Here is a 10914-nt window from a genome sequence, read left to right on the forward strand (position 1 = left end):
AGACCCCATGCTTGAGAGCAGTGATCCTCAACATATATATGATCAAATACTGAATTTGCATTTCTAATTCTTTGAGGTTAAATATTTTCATAAAATGTAATGATATTATGGCCATTCTGAAGTGCAATAAAATTCTTTCAGTGCTTATTCTCAATATCTACACATTCCTTTTGACAGACGGTTCCCAAGGGCATGTGCACTGACATCAAGGTGCAGAACTTATTTTAAGTAGCACTACTTATGAGGGCTCTACATCTCACAAACAAAATAGAAAGACAATAACTTTAGTAAAAAGTAAATTGACACTTCTGTCATTAGGTCTGGCAGTCAGTGCAGGCACCATACGACTCCCAATTCTAAACATCTACTCTCAGGATGGATACCATTCAAGCCCAAGGAAAACAAATGCTTCTTCTCATCTATGGACTCAAGTCCCAGAAAGCGGAGAAGTGAGTGTACCAAGTGCAACAAACGTTTGAGCATTGTTCTGCTGCCAGTATTGAAGACAGCCACTGCTTTAAAGTGTGGGGAGGAGGTAAGCAAAGGTAGCATTTTCCTAAGAGAAAAAAAATTAGCTTGTCAAGTATTTCTTCTTTGTCAGCATGACTGTAATAGGTTCCTGCATAATAAAATGTTATTTCCCAGTAATGCCAAACATTAATTCTTTTCTTTCTCTTTTTGTTCTGATACATGGTCCCAGAGATATCTGATATCATGGCATAGGTCATATGAGGAACATAGGACAAAATTAAACAATTAAAATTTCTTTTAAATAAATGAATTTGCATATTCATATATACATATCAATCACATACGTAAGAGAAAGTATTAAGAAAATTACATATTTTGACAATTAGGTGAATATTTATTGCTAGGATAATAATAAATTATATTTTAAAGAAAAAATATCAGCTTTATAAATACTATTAATGTAAGATTTTAAAAATATTTATTTTTGAAAAGTTTTATATTTACAAAAAACGTTGAGAAGATAATACACAGAATTTCCATATGCTCTATACTCAGCTTCCCCAATTATTAACACCTAACATTAGCATGGTATATTTGCAATAATTAGTAAACCAGAATTGAATCATTATTATTAACTATAGTGCACATGGTATTCAGAATTGCTTAGTTTTTTCCTAGTTATTTTTTTTCTTTTCTAGACCACAACTACTACATTTAATAGTTGTGTCTCCTTGGGCACCTCTTGGCTCTTACCGTTTCTAAGGTTTTTCTTCTTTTTTATGACTTTCACGGTTTTGAGGATTATTGGTCACATGCTGTATAGAATGTCCTTCATTCTGAATTTTTTTTTAATGACCACACTGGTTTTATGGATTAGGGGGAGGAAGATCTCAGAGATGAGGTACCATTCTTATTACATCATATTAAGAATACTTGACTTATCACTATTAAACTTGATATACCTGGCTTGAGGTAGTGTTTGTCAGATTTGTCCATTGTAAAGTTACCTTTTTCTTCCATTTCCTTATTATACTCTTTAGAAGGAAGTAACTATGTAGAGCCTGCACTTCAGGAGTCAGGAATTACACTCCACCATTTTGAAGGTGGAATATCTAAATTATTTAGAATTCTTCTGCATCGATTTGTCTATTCTTCATTTATTTGTGTATTCAATTGTTATCTATATTATATGGACTCATATATTAATTTTATACTTTGTAGTATAATCTAATATTTATTTAATTTTTGACTTTGCTAAATGGTTCCAGCTTTGGCCATTGGTAGCTCTTTCAGTTGGTTTCTATACCCCTTTGACATAGCCTCATTATATTTTTTTAAATTTCTGCTTTTGTTTGTTTGTGTTTGTGTTTTGTTTTGTTTTACCACTTGCTTACTTCCTGACACTAAAAAAATGCTCCAATGGTTGTATATAATGGACTTTTCCAAAGAACCGTAGTTTTTAAAATTTGAGAATAGTATTAGAAACCAAGAACTGAAGAAAAATAAAAGAGACCTGGAATTGGATGCTATGTGTGCCCATTGTCATGGGGCTGTGATATATACGTGTATATATGAACTCACTTATATACATGTATCTACAATATTTCTATATGTAGTCATCTTTATCTGTATTAGGCCAAACATGGAGTTCATACTGATATCTCCAACTCTGAACCATTATCACATGGATCATTTTAAACTCCTTCCCTTACTTATCTATAACCCTCATCTCCAACAGTGAGAAACCTGGCTCTTGGGGTTTACCAAACATTTACCTAACTGTTCAACTCCAGTATAAATGTATGGCACTATAAGAATTGCTCATACATATTCCAGTGGGAATCAACTTTATCAACTAAAGTGCAATGCTTATATACACTTCTTTTTTTGTCCTTTGTCTTATATACTCCATTTCCAAACTTTTTTTGCATCACAATGTCTTTCTCACCCTCTTTAGTGAACACTTTTCATAGATTCTTAATAAAGTTAGATAATTTTGTTACACATTGTTTTCTGTCCTGAGATCTTCTGACCTCCTATATGTTTTTAAATTTACATACACTAAAGTTAACTGTTTGTGGAATAAAGCTCTATGAATTTTGACACTTGCATTGTGTCTTGAATTCATCATTATAGTCTCATATAGAATAGTTTCACAACCCACAGTATCTCTTGTGTTTCACCAATTAAACCCTCTACCCCTTCCTATGACAAGCTCCTGGAAACCACTGATCTTTTTAATATCACCTCAATTTTGCTTTTTGAGAATGCTGTATATTAGAATCATACAATTTTCAGCCTTTACCAACTCTCTTCTTTCACTAGCAATCTTCACTTAAGATTCATCCATGTATTTTCATAGCATGACATTTCATTTCTTTTTTTTCACTGAATAATATTCACTTGTGTGGATTTACTAAGTGTGTTTATTTACCTACTGAAGATCATCTTAGTTACTTCCCTTTTTTGGTGATTAAAATACAATTACTATAAACATTTGCTCATAGTTTGGAGATGATACAAAATTTGAATACAAAATTTGAATAAAGGGGAAGCAAAAGGTTAAAGCTATAAGGAACACAAGAGAAAAAGAAGTCTAAGAAGCTGAGTAGATTGTTCAGAAGCTTCTAGGCATTGAGAATACAGATGTTCGAGTTGAAGTCTTGTCATACTAGAGGAGATATTATAACACTTCAGACTTCCATCAAAACCTCAGATTCCATTTTAGGAATAAAGACCATGCCCCAAGATGAAGGAATTTGCCCTAGAACTAAATGCAAAGCCAAAATAAACAGACCCAGGCAAAGTGTAAAACAAAGTCTTCATGTGATGACAGCAAAACACCAGTAATTTAACTGTCTACTAGAAAAACAATAATTTTCCATGGAAATTTTTTAAAAAATCAGAATACTTAAAATGTAACTTTGCAATGTCCAGTATAGAGTAAAAGTACTGTATATAAGCAGAAAAATAAACACATAAACAAGAGGGTTAAGAATAAGAAAAGAAAAACAAATGACACAGATATTGGAATTATCAGAAAGATGCTATATTAACTATTTAAATATGTTTATGTTTCTACAGTTGAAGGAGCATATAAAAAGCATATGGAATATTTTAGAAAAGCTATACAACCTCTAAAATAATGAAATACAAACAGAAATGAAAAACACAATACTTGAAATAAAAATTGTTCAGTTGGTGAGCTTGACAGGAGAAGAGACACAGTAGAAAAGGCTATATAGAAATTATACAAACTAAAGCCACACAAAATATTGAAATAAAATATTTTTATTCCTTCTAGATTTTATAAATGATTATCAAAATTATTTTGTCAGTTGAGTGCTTAGAGACTAATGTCTGATTTGAGGCATAATTGAACTATATAAATTCAATTGAGGACTGAAACTTAAGAAATTATGTGTCCTTCCAGCTATAAGTTGTAAATGCCAAATATAAAATATAATATTACAAAAAAAACATAAAACTTTCTACAATGTAGTGGTGTTTTATTAAGTCAATCCTAAAATTTCATTATTCTGAAAGCTACTTTTGGCTGTTAAGATTTAGGTTTATTGTTTGGCTCACTGGTTGTTAAATTTCAGCACTATGGAAGGGAAACTTTTAAAAATGAATTGTAGAAAGTAGATTCTGACATTTACACATGATTTGTGTAGACAAACGTGTAGTAGAGAAAGTAGGAGAAAGGTTCTTCCTGCTGGGCGTTTACTTGCTATGGAATTTTATAGTAAGTTTCTGGCCAGTCTTCTTCACAAAATGAGCAATGCATGCAAATCCAAGACTTTGAATATCATGTACTCTCTCCCTAAATTTTGAAAGATACTGGATAATTTTTAATAACAAAATAACTTAATTCTATTTAAACATAAAATTTATCTTGTAGTCCTCTAAGTATAGAAGTTCATTGTGAGATACGAATCTAAACATGAACTATAAATGCTTGAAAATCAGAGATATGGAGATTATAATAAAAGGAAGCAACTTTTATTTTAATGGCTGGGGGTAGTCCTCCAAAGATACTCACATCTTATTCCCTGGAATCTGGGAATACACTAGATTACATGACAAAGGGAAATTAAGATTTCATGTGGAGTTACGCTACTAATCAACTGATCTCATCCTGGATTATTTTAGTGGGCCCAATGTAAACACAAGTGTTCTTATCAGTGGAAATGGAAGACAGAGGGTCAGAGAAAGATCTAAAGACGCTATGCTGCTGGTGTTGCAAATGGAAGAAGGGGCCACAAATCAAGGGATGCAGATGGCCTTTAGAAGCTGGAAATGACAAGGAAACAATTCTCCCCTAGAACCTGCAAGGGAATTCAGCTCTTCTGACACTTCGATTTTAGCCTACCAAGACCCATTTTGGATTTCTGACATCTAGAACTGTAAGATAACAAATTTTAGTTGTTTTAAGCCATTAAATTTGTGGTACTCAGTTAAAGCAACAATATGGAACTAACATACTGAGTTTGCATGTTGACTAAAGTAACCCTAACTTTAAAAAAAATTCAAACTTTTAAGAGCTTATTTTTTTTCCAAATAAACGAGTGAACTAAAGTGAGACTATTTGACAGAACAGAACATGATGGCGTTGTTTTATCTGGGATTGCGAGCATAATAAAAATTTAAATGGTGAACATGTATGACACATTTTTAACAAAGAAAACATCACTGTAAACATTACTGGTATGTTGAAAACAATATGAATCATGCCAAAAAAATTTTATTTAGTTACAGTTTTACATAAACTACACAAAACTATATTAATCACTAATCAAGCACAAATGTAAAATCAATGGATACTTTTGTATTTTGTACCTAGTAGGTGAGTAATATATTACAACTAAGCAAAAAATTTCCATCTATAACTAATATTGTCAAATGTTTCTACTACATAAAAATTGTACTCATCAACCAATGGACCATATGATAATTTGTCAAAACTCTGTAAAAACACTGTGCTAAAATCAAAGTATTTATTTTAAAAATTTCCCCATTCAGCTTTAATCAGAAAACGTCATTTTTATTTCCAATTTTGTAGTCTAATGAGAAATTTTCTTTAATCATTGAAATATATCTTTCCTATATAATTAAGATATTCCATGAAATACCTAAAATATTTAATTTTTATAAATTACATTATTTTAATTGAAGTAGGATTTTGTCAGTATTAAAAAGAAGACAAATAATTTAAAAATTTAAACTATTGCTGATGACTCAAAGTAATACAGATGTATCTGAAACTTTATGCTGAATCTCTTTTCCTTTTTTACCCACATTGAACCAGTGCAGAAGTACTTGGGTTGCATTTTGAAATAATGAGTTGTAAGATTAATTTATTAAATATTTTGTGGAGTGATTAGGGAAGAAATGACATTACAATGCAAAGCATTTAGCAATTCACTACAAAAATCCTCATGTTGTTTTCTCTCCATGCTTCCAGCCATCTCTTCTTTCCTTCTAACTCTTTTCCTCTATAGTTTTCTCTGCAATTTTCACATTGCATTCTTTATGTACATTACCCTACTAGGTAAAAAAAAGATAACTGGGTTTCCATTCTGTTTAGGAAATAGAAGCTATGGCTGGGCATGCTGGCTCATGCCTGTAATCCCAGCACTTTGGGAGGCCGAGGCGGGTGGATCACAAGGTCAGGAGATCGAGACCATCCTGGCTAACACGGTGAAACCCCGTCTCTACTAAAAATACAAAAAATTAGCCGGCCTATAGTCCCAGCTACTTGGGAGGCTGAGGCAGGAAAATGGCGTGAGCCCAGGAGGCGAAGCTTGCAGTGAGCCAAGATCGTGCCACTGCACTCCAGCCTGGGCGACAGAGCGAGACTCCATCTCAGAAATAAATAAATAAATAAATAAATAAAGAAGAAGAAGAAGAAAATAGAAGCTATTTAAAAATAAGACATATATTCTCCCTCAGTAAATATTTTGTTCATCATTTCTTGTCACAACAGGATACTTTGAAATCAGCCAGCTTTGAAAGCTATAATATTGTAAAGATAAACATCTTTTCCTGTCTACAGAGAATTAGTTACATGCAAATCCAGAATTAAGTGGAATTAATACATGCTTTCCTATGTATATGCTTCACTATGTACTGAGGCGAAAATGGAGTGTGATTCCTAATGCTGTTGCTAAGGGTTCTATGGCTTTTTGAAAGCCAGTTGATCACTTAAGCCTCAGTTTTATCAGCTTTAAAATGAAGGGGCTGACCTAGTTGGTCTCTAGGGCAGTTTACTGCCAGGAGACTCTTTCATACTTTGAGTATGCAGCCTAATCCTTGCCATCGAGGTATTTTTCCTTCATGCTGGGAAAGCAAATGCCAGAAAGTAGCACATGATGAAGTGTAACACCTACAAGAGCAACATTTGAATTAGGTGTTATAGCAGATATTTGGAAAACTAAACTTAACCTCATCTTGAATGATAAGCTTGAAGCATTAAATACCCCTTAGGCAAAAGAGAAGAATGAAATCAGCATAAGCATGTCATTGTGAAAGGATTGTGTTCAAGTTGGCTTGTCTAAAGCACAGTCCACACCGTGAAGCTGTGAAATACAAGTTTTGATTGGCATGGCAGAGCCGGAATTTGTCAGGTATGAAATAAGAGCAGAGAAATCTAGATTTACTTCCATAGCCAGTAGGAAGCTATTGAAAATTGTTTAAGAAAGGAATAATATGAAAAGAATAAAGAAAGCCTGACAATAACATACAGATCTAAATTTGTAGGAGAGAAGAAAAAGAGGAAGAAAATGGAAGTGAAGAAAAAACAGTTAAAAATTTTGTTACAGGTCTGGTGAATGTAAAACATTGTATTATACATAGCAGGAAGTGCTGGTACAGTATAACTGTGGAGATATCAGCATACCTGTAGAGTGTCAGTATAACTGTAGAGATACATGTAGAGACACTCTAAATTTGAAATAATAAAATTCACAACTAAAATGGGGACAGAGATAATGAAAAGAAAGAGATAAATGTAAGGCATGTTTTAAAGTGAATTCTAAACTTTGTATGATGCCTTGATCAAATAAGATGGAAGAGCAATGAAATATGACAAGGATGTGTGAAACTATGACTGGTGAAATGATGGTGGTAATAAGGATGGAAAGGAGCTCTGGAGAGGGAAGCATTTTTGGAGAGAAGGTAATGAATACATTTTTATATTTTGGGAAAGGCAGAATTATAGGAAAATACTAAAAGGACAACTGAAATTACTGACTCAAAAATATATTGTGAAATATTTTATTCATTTATGTCTATTCATGTTTTTTATATCATGAAGATTATTTCACTTATAAACTTTAACAATGCTCCTTAAAACATTTCTAACAATTTCTAGTAATAAATATGTACACTTATACACATATATGCACACGCATGTGCATACACACATACACGCAGACACACACTAAAGTCAACATCCAAGTCATAAAAAAAGAATAATTAGTTTGCATAAATTGCTAATTACAATTACTTCCTGTTGCAAACCCAAATCTACTACTAGAGCCAAAATAATCTTGTCAGCATAAACACAGGTTTTGAGAAGAGTACAGGTGAAGAAAAACAAAAATGAAAAACTTAAGAAATCTAGCTCTTGTGTTTAATTTGCAATGATAAACTCATCTCTAATACTTTTCTCTTGATTTTTAAACCTTGAGTATTTAAATTCACATTTCATCAACTTGAATAAAATAACTGACAATATTGTATTCAGAAATATGAAGTTATTCACGGATTTTATAACTAGAATTTCTACCTAATTCCAGTCTCTTACCTGCATCAGAATTTGATCTTCAGAGAGGGTATTTTGTGAAATTTGCAACATCCAAACTCCTTCTCTTTATAACACTCATCTCCATTCCACATGCCTTTCATTTGCTCTAGGCAGGCAGCCTCTTTAACTGTCACTTGGAAGAATTCCTTAATCATCATAAGACCCATTATTTGTATGGAGTCTGGCAGCCCCAAGGGAAAGGACCTAAAGTTACTCATGCTGGGGAGAATCATTGCATGGAGACAGGTTTGATTCAAGATTTTATGATAAAAGTCAAAGAAGAGTCCATGAAACTTCTGAAAGAATATTGCCGTAAGTGATAAAGAAAAATGATAGTAGAGAATGAAGACGGTTCCAGGGGCAGAGTGAATGAAGCCTCTTGTAGTGAGTGAAGTTGTGATTAATAATGGTGGCCCAGTTCTCTCATTCCTCACTTTGACAAGAATGTGAAAATGCTTCTGATGGGCTAGAGATAGATGCCAATGCAGGAGATTGGGGGCAAATGGAGAGGAGATCGTGATGGCAGAGAGAACAGAGCTACACCCTCTGCGTAGGCTCTATCAGCCAAAGTATGTGAACTGTAGGAAGGATTATCATCAGTCTTGACAATGGCCTTTGGGTAATTGCCTGTAGGAAATCATCAAGGTTCATGGAGAAATTAATGGAGCAGTAGTAGGTAACAGAGAAGAGCCACAGGAGAAGTGCCGGAATAAAGGGTCTGTGGAAACACAGCCCACTTTCTGTATTTACAGAAAGTCCTAACAAAAGAAATGAATTTCTATGCTTGGCCAATGGGTGACTTTAAGTGTCTCTAAGAATAACCTATTGAAGTGACCTTAAGCCTGAATGAGGGCTGAGCTAATGTTTCTTAATTTTTGCTCCTCTTGCTTAATGATTTAAACCTGTTTTGCATATTTTATCAGCTCTGTTTATATCAGGAAAACAACTATCACCTCTACATTTATGTCTAAAAGCATTCCTACCCCTAGAAAACCTGTCTTTACTTTTTATTAACTAGAAAGACACCAATTTACACTTTATACTGAAGTTATAGTGGTATAACTATAAAATAATGGAATTGGGCTTATTAAGTCACATAAAGATATTTGTCTTATTCCTTTAGAGTATTTGCATGCAATTAGCAGACATTTTTTGAGTTAGGTCTGATACTTGTAATACCTTTCTGTTTAATGTCAACCATAGTTCATGTTAGTCTTATATGTGCATTTCTATTGCACAAAGATATTTTCAACCCAAACTTCAGTTTAACTATCAGGACTATAAGTTATAAATGCACATTGGCGAAGCTTTTATTTTGAATAAAAATGCTAGCTTAAATCAATCAAACATTAATCATTGAAATAAAACTTTCATTAGTTGATATAGTATTAAATGTAATATTTAAGATAAGCTTAAGAAATCTTCATTTGCTATTATTCTTAGTTATATTTCCTGCAAAATTAAACTTCTTCAGTAATTATTGTAGCTATGAGGTGGATGTAGTTCTCATTATGTAAAGCTGAATTTTCAGACTATGTGAATAAGATTGGGAGGCTATAAAAAACAAAGATGATTTCTATGTATTATTTCTTATTCAAATTTTGAAACACTTTCTTTCCTAAAAGCAAGAAATCACACGCAAAAAAAATTCTCTGTTCTCCCACTGTGGTAACAGATAAAAGTGTGTCTTAAAATAAAACTGAAACTCATAGCTTGAGGAGAAAACAGACTCTTTCTCTAAATACAGACACCCACACACACACACACACACACACACACACACATCACACGAAATAATGGGTTTTTTGGAGCAGTATAATCTGTTCTACTTACAATCATTTTAATTTCAAGAGAGACCTCTCCGACTAGTTCTGGCAAAAGAAAAGGGAAGATTTATTTTTTAAAATAAAGATATAACAGACAATTATACAGTTACCAAATGATAAGAGACATAGTCTTTTAGGGACTGAAACTAAGAACTAGAAAAACAAGGGTTCTCTTGTCATCTCTTAGGGGCTGCATGGTCTCCCTAATCTCAGCATGTGTGATTCTTGCTCTTGCCTTTCCTTACTGCTGACTTATTTTCCTACTCTTTAATAACTTCTGCTTGCAGGTGGCTTTGGCTTGCTAGCACACCAGCCTCACCCCTGACTGCTTCATACATTTTCTATTTTTTTCTCCAAGGTGTGACCTCATAAATTAACTGTGTCAGAACCCCAAGATAACTGGCATTTACCTCTGGTTTCTCAATTCAAATTCCCAATAAAGCAATCTAAGCGATTTATCATTTTTTTTTTTTAAAGCTGTAGCATAGAAAATTTCTCCTGGCCCAATCACTTGAGGTGAGTTAAGGTAACATTGAGTTCTGTGACCTGACAACACCTCAGCCAGGACAGTAGGTGGGACTTCTCTGAAAAGGGAGTGGACAGAACTGGCACCCAATAATATAACATAGGTATGAAAGGAAAATAAGCAGTCAGGCAAACCTGTCTCCCATTTCATTCCCAAATAAGATCGCTACACTTAAAAAATAACAACAACAACAACAAAACACTACATATTTCCCTCACAATTTGTCCATTAGGAAATTCCATGTGAGATTCAAGATCTTTACCCTAAAACAGTTCTGTTGA

The 10914-nt window shown here is 33.3% G+C and overlaps 1 long non-coding RNA gene across 1 annotated transcript in view; it reads right to left on the reverse strand.

Annotated features, from left to right (window-relative positions):
* Nucleotides 1–5909: 5909 nt before the first annotated feature.
* LOC131382927 (uncharacterized) overlaps nt 5910–10914 on the reverse strand; it is a 22980-nt gene continuing 17975 nt past the window's right edge. The window contains exons 3-4 of the long non-coding RNA XR_009212555.1: nt 10115–10152; nt 5910–6021 (exon numbers count right to left, since the gene is read on the reverse strand). This is a non-coding gene — a long non-coding RNA (uncharacterized LOC131382927). The remainder of the gene's footprint in view (nt 6022–10114; nt 10153–10914) is intronic.

This window comes from Hylobates moloch, unplaced genomic scaffold (genome assembly GCF_009828535.3).
Source record: "Hylobates moloch isolate HMO894 unplaced genomic scaffold, HMol_V3 SCAFFOLD_1, whole genome shotgun sequence".
Taxonomy (NCBI): Eukaryota; Metazoa; Chordata; class Mammalia; order Primates; family Hylobatidae; genus Hylobates; species Hylobates moloch.